Source organism: Ailuropoda melanoleuca, unplaced genomic scaffold (genome assembly GCF_002007445.2).
Source record: "Ailuropoda melanoleuca isolate Jingjing unplaced genomic scaffold, ASM200744v2 unplaced-scaffold10745, whole genome shotgun sequence".
Lineage (NCBI taxonomy): Eukaryota > Metazoa > Chordata > Mammalia > Carnivora > Ursidae > Ailuropoda > Ailuropoda melanoleuca.
Window position 1 is genome coordinate 17743 of NW_023179110.1, and position 6810 is coordinate 24552.

Here is a 6810-nt window from a genome sequence, read left to right on the forward strand (position 1 = left end):
TGAGAAGAGTGAATTAAAAAACTGACTGAATTGAGTGACTCCAAGCTCCATTGAGGAATAAATGATTTAACATTTAGAAATGCATCAAACAGTAGCTTAGTATCAAAAATAATTATTGTCCATCAATTAACAAAATGAATATAAAATAATTATATCTGTTGGGTCATTGGTGATGTAATCAAGAAGTCTTTTTGAGATCACATCAACAGGAAGATGCATACACTTATTGACAGGAAAGTAAGGAATTCTAACCAAAATCCCTAGGAAGAGTCATAACAGAGTTACACTTAATTATAAATCTGTGAGGATTGCAATCCTTAAAAAAAATCATGCAGGATCAGTGTGTGGTGAGAACTTAGATTGCTTAATGAGAATTTGTTAGATGAACAGATCCCTTAATTAATAAACAAAAAATAGACAAAAAAAAAAAACCCTACTCCCTGGGTCTCAAAAATTTGGTTGATCATTAAAATGCACTATGGAATTTTAAGACGTGGATGGGTATGGGAGGGAGACAGTAGCCATAAAGTATATTTTCCTTCTCTTTTTCTTACTCTAGAAAACACACATTAATTTTAGCCCTAATTCATCATGCTAATGTTGAATGAAACAAACTGGACCCCAGCCTCATTCATTCTTAGTGGAGTCCCAGGACTGGAAGATATACACATGTGGATTTCCTTCCCATTCTGCTCCATGTATGTGGTGGCCATGGTAGGGAATTGTGGGCTGCTCTACCTCATCCGCTATGAGGATTCATTGCACAGACCCATGTATTACTTTCTAGCTATGCTTTCCCTAACTGATATTGTCATGTGCTCTAGTACAATTCCTAAAGCTCTCTGCATCTTCTAGCTCCATATCAAGGAAATTGTTTTTGATGAATGTCTGGTCCAGATGTTCTTCATCCACACCTTCACAGGGATGGAGTCTGGGGTGCTCATGCTTATGACCCTGGACCACTACATAGCCATCTGCTACCAGCTGTGCTACTCAATTATCCTCACCAATCCTGTCGTTGCAAAGGTTGGGCTTGCTGCTTTCCTGAAAGGGGTGTTGCTCATCATTCCCTTTGCTGTCCTCACCAAGCAACTGCCCTTCTGCAGAGGGAATATTTTTTGCTCATATAGACAAAATTATTCTTAAATTTATTTGGAACATCAAAGGAATGACGATAGTGAAAACAACTGAAGACACAATGAAATGAGGAAAGAGTCTTTGCAATTTCAAGACTTACATAGCTGCAATAATCAAGACTATGGTTTTGGAAGAGGATAGGTACATAGATGAATGGAACAGAATAGAGAACATAGAAATAGACCCCCACATATATGTCCAAATGAGTTTTGACAAACACAAGCAAGAGAAGTTCAATAAAGGAGAGGTTCCTGGGTGGCTCAGTGGGGTAAGCACCTGCTTTTCCCTCAGGTCATGATCTTGTGGTCCTGGGATTAAGCCCTGCTTTGGGTTCCTTGCACTCAGTAGGGGGTCTGCTTCTCCCTCTGCTCTTGACCCCCCAACCTCCCACGTTGCTCTCTCTCTCTCTCGCTCCCCAATAAATAAAATCTTAAATTTTTTTTTCAATAAAGGAAATGTAGCCTTTCAAAAGAAGTCTGCCAGTAGAGTTGGACATGGATAGGCAAACAAAACCAAAACACTATTGACCTAAATCAAGAGTGTACGTTGTACCTTACACACAAATTAACCCAAAATAATGGATCATGAACTTAAATGTAAAATTTGCAGCTCTAAAACATTTCTAAAAAAACAATGGGATAAATCTTCAAGAACCGAATGAAGTAGAATTCTTAGACTTGACACCAAAACACAGTTCAAAAAAATAAATAAGTGAAAAATTAAAGCACATTAAGTTGTTTAAAAAAATTTTTGCTCTGGGGCGCCTGGGTGGCACAGCGGTTAAGCGTCTGCCTTCGGCTCAGGGCGTGATCCCGGCGTTATGGGATCGAGCCCCACATCAGGCTCCTCCGCTATGAGCCTGCTTCTTCCTCTCCCACTCCCCCTGCTTGTGTTCCCTCTCTCGCTGGCTGTCTCTATCTCTGTCAAATAAATAAAATCTTTAAAAAAATTTTTTTTTTGTTCTGTAAAAGACTCCATTAAGAGGATGAAAAGGCAAGTTCAGAATGAAAAATATTTTCAAGACTTATCCAAAACACACATTCACACACACACTCAATGGTAAAAAAAAAAAAAAAAAATTTCAATTATAAAATAGACAAACCTATAAACAGACATTTCATTGATAAGGACATACAAATGGGAAATAGACACATAAAAAATGGCATATGATTTCACTCATATCTGGAATTTAAGAAACAAAAGAGATGAACATAAGGGAAGGGAAGGAAAAATAAAATAAGATAAAAACAGAGAGAGACAAGCCATGAGAATCAACTCTACAAAACAAATGGAGGGTTGCTGGAGGGGAGGTGGGTGGGGGAATGGCAACTGTGTGATGGCATTAAGGAGGGCACTTGTGATGAGTACTGGGTGTTACGTGCAACTGATGAAACACTAAATTCTACCCCTGAAACTAATAATACACTATACATTAACTAAATTGAATTTAAATAAAATTTTTTAAAAATTTCAACATCATTAGCCATATACAAGTAAAATTTAAAATTCTAATAGAATGTCACTACACAACCATGACACAGGATAAAATAAAATGTACTAACAACATGAAATTCTGGCAAGAATATGGAGAAGCTGAATCACTAATATATTATTGGTAGGAATATAAAATGGAACAGCCATTCTGGAAAATATTTTGGTAGTTTCTTAAAAAGAAAATACTGGAAATGTCATACAATTTAGTGGTTACACTTCTAGACATTTATCCCTGAGAAATACTTGTGTTCACATAAAAGCCAGTAAACTGTGAATGACATAAGTGACAATGATAAAATAACAATATTTTAAAACTTTGTCCCTAATAAAAGCAATGGATAAACTAGAATAAAACTGTCAAAATCAACTTTCTTACCTTCTTGATACCAATGAAAAGTTGGCAGCAATTAGGGAGAATGCTTAATTAAGAAAAAATAGCTGAACCACTGTGCAAAACAGTATGAAGTTTATTCAAGAAATTAAAAATAGGAATACCATATGATCCAATAATTCCACTTCTGGGTATTTATCCAATGAAAACAAAAAACACTGATCTGGAAAGGTGTATGCACCCTTCTGTTGACTACAGAATTATTTACAGGAACCAGAATATGGAAGCATCCTAAGTGTCCATTGACAGATGAATGGATATGAAAGATGTGGTATATATATACAAGAAAATTTGCAGCCATTAAATAGGATGAGATCTTGCCATTTGAGACAATATGGATGGATCTAGAGGGCATTATTCTAAGTGAAATAAGTTAGACTAAGAAAGACAAATATATACGATTTCAGTTATGTGTGGAATCTTAAAAAAAGTGAATTCACAAACAAACAAAAAGCAAATCAGATCCATAAATACAGAAAGCTAACTGGTAGTTGCCAGAGGGCAAGAAGGTGGGAGGATGGGCCAAATGGGCGAAGGAGAGTGGGAGATACAGGTTCCAGTTATGCAGTGAGGAAGTCATGGGACTAAATGGTACAACAAAAGGAATGCAGTCAATGATACCGTAATAAATAGTATTGTGTGGTGACAGATGGTAGCTACCCTTGTGGTGAGCATAGCATTATGTACAGAGATGTTGAATTACTATGTTGTACACCTGAAACTTATGTAACATTGCGTGTCAACTATATTTAAATTGAAAAAAAGAAAAAAAGAAAAAGAAATTAAAATAAAGCATTTGCACACATATGTGTAGAAGCATATGGGAATCGCCTTATACTTATCTCATTGAGACTGCACTGTATATACACCTGCTTCAACCACTGCGTGGCTCAGTGGTTGGGCATCTGTCTCTTGATCTTGGCTTTTTAGGGAGATGAGTTTGAGTCTCATGTTGGGTTCTATGCTGGGTGCAGAGCCTACTGAAAATACAACCAAGATCTAAGTATAGAAGATATGGTATTAGCCCTATTGTTAACACATTGAACTCATTGAGCCTACACTGCGTTATATCTGTGAAAATAATCAGAAAAATACTGTTGTGTTCAACCATAAAGTAAACTTTTACAAGCCTGATGGAAGGAAACTTGATGGCATAATTGCTATTCATGGAAACACAACTCTTACTTTATAAAACCTATAGTGTTCTTTTGTCAAAATGCAAACTGTAACCCTTTTGTTAGCCTTGTATTACCAGTTGAAGGCCACACCAATGACCATAAAATAGAAAAACTGAAGAGCAACTGATAGGCTGTGATATAATTTAAGTGTCCTACTTATTTATTTATATTTATTTATTTATTTATTTTTAAGGGTCTCATTTTAAAAGTTCTGTGTATCAAAAACTGAGCCAGAGAATTATTTCAGCACAGTGTAAGGCTTTGGTTGTGGAGAAACTTTGCCAAATNCTTTTGTTAGCCTTGTATTACCAGTTAAAGGCCACACCAAAGACCATAAAATAGAAAAACTGAAGAGCAACTGATAGGCTGTGATATAATTTAAGTGTCCTACTTATTTATTTATTTTTATTTATTTATTTATTTTTAAGGGTCTCATTTTAAAAGTTCTGTGTATCAAAAACTGAGCCAGAGAATTATTTCAGCACAGTGTAAGGCTTTGGTTGTGGAGAAACTTTGCCAAAACTAGAGATGAAACAATTTGGTATATTAGCTTTAATTGCACTGTGTCAGGCTTTCTTCAATTTTTCTCAAAAGTGATCTTGTTCCAATATTTTCTTGCTTTTGTTTCTGCATTATCTGAAAGAAATATTTTATGGGATTTATCCTAGGAACTCAAAGTTGATTGTTTGAGCACACACACTAAAGTGCTACCAATTTAAATACCACAAAATATACTTAAATAGGAAAAAGTGTATAATTATTACAATATATTAAGACAACATTTGTTTTATTTAAACATCGAATCATGATAAAAACACACAGTAAAAACTAAATTTAGAAGGAAATTTCTTTTTTTTTTTTTTTATTTCTTTATTTGACAGAGAGAGACAGCCAGCGAGAGAGGGAACACAAGCAGGGGGAGTGGGAGAGGAAGAAGCAGGCTCACAGCAAGGAGCCTGATGTGGGGCTCGAACCCATAACACGGGGATCACGCCCTGAGCTGAAGGCAGACGCTTAACCGCTGTGCCACCCAGGCGCCCCATAGAAGGAAATTTCTTCTCTTGAAAAGGGAATGTACAAAAAACCTACAGTCAATTTCCTACTTAATGATGAGATATTAAAATCTTTCTCCTTGAGGATGATGGTAAGACAAAGATGTTAACCATTCCCACTTCTATCCAACATTGTACTAGAGGTCCAAACAGTGGAATAAAATTTAAAAAGGGGAATAAGGCATTAACATTTAAAAGACTCAAAAGAAATGAAACCAGAATCCTTACACAGCAGCACATAGAGGCCCCTGCAAAAGCAGTTTTTATGGAAACTTATAACAATAAATGCAGGTATTAAGAAATACAAAGATCTCAGAAACAACTTCAGTTTATACCTCAAGGACAAGAAAAAGAACAAACTATGACCAAGGAAGGAAGGAAATCACAAAGACAAACTGGAGATTAAAAAAAAAACAGAGATCATAAAACCAATAGAAAGGTCAATGAGGTGAGACCTAGTTTATTTATTCATTCATTCATTCATTCATTTATTTATTTATTTATTTATTTATTATTTTTTATAATAATTTTTTATTATGTCACCATACAGTACATCTCAAGTTTTTGATGTAAAGTTCCATGATTCATTACTTGTGTATAACACCCAGTGCACCATGCAATACGTGCCCTCCTTAATACCCATCACCAGCCTATCCCAATCCCCCAGCCACCTCCCCTCTAAAGCCCTCAAGTTGTTTCCCAGAGTCCACAGTCTCTCATGGTTCACTCCCCCTTCTGTTAACCCCCCTTCTTCCTTTTCTTCTCCTACCGATCTTCCTACTTCTTACGTTCCACAAATGAGTGAAACCATATGATAATTGTCTTTCTCTCCTTGACTTATTTCGCTTAACATCATCTCCTCCAGTACCGTCCATGTAGCTGCAAATGTTGTGAAATCACTCTTTTTGATGGCAGAGTAATATTCCATTGTATAGATGGGCCACATCTTCTTAATCCAGTCATCTGTTGAAGGGCATCTTGGCTCCTTCCACAATTTAGCTATTGTGGACAATGCTACTATGAACATTGGGGTGCATATGGCCGTTTTCTTCACTACTTCTGTATCTTTAGGGTAAATACCAAGTAGTGCAATTGCTGGATCACAGGGTAGCTCTATTTTTAACTTTAAAGGGACCTCCACACTGTTTTCCAGAGTGGCTGTACCAACTTGCGTTCCCACCAACAATGTAGGAGGGATCCCCTTTCTCCACATCCTCTCCAACATTTGTTGTTTCCTGCCTTGTCTATTTTTGCCATTCTAACTGGTGTAACGTGGTTTCTCAATGTGGTTTTGATTTGAATTTCCCTGATGGCTAATGATTTTGAACATTTTTTCATGTGTCTGTTAGNTGAACATTTTTTCATGTGTCTGTTAGCCATTTGTACATCTTCATTGGAAAAGTGTCTGTTCATATCTTCTGCCCATTTTATGACTTGTTTATTTGTTTCCCATGTATTGAGTTTGAGAAGTTCTTTGTAGATCTTGAATACCAGTCTTTTATCTGTTGTGTCATTTGCAAATATCTTCTCCCATTCCGTGGGCTGCCTCTTAGTTTTT

At 36.3% G+C, this 6810-nt stretch overlaps 1 pseudogene; it reads left to right on the plus strand.

Annotated features, from left to right (window-relative positions):
* The first annotated feature begins 591 nt into the window (after positions 1-591).
* On the plus strand, positions 592-1146 carry LOC105240627 (annotated as a pseudogene).
* The last annotated feature ends 5664 nt before the right edge of the window (positions 1147-6810 follow it).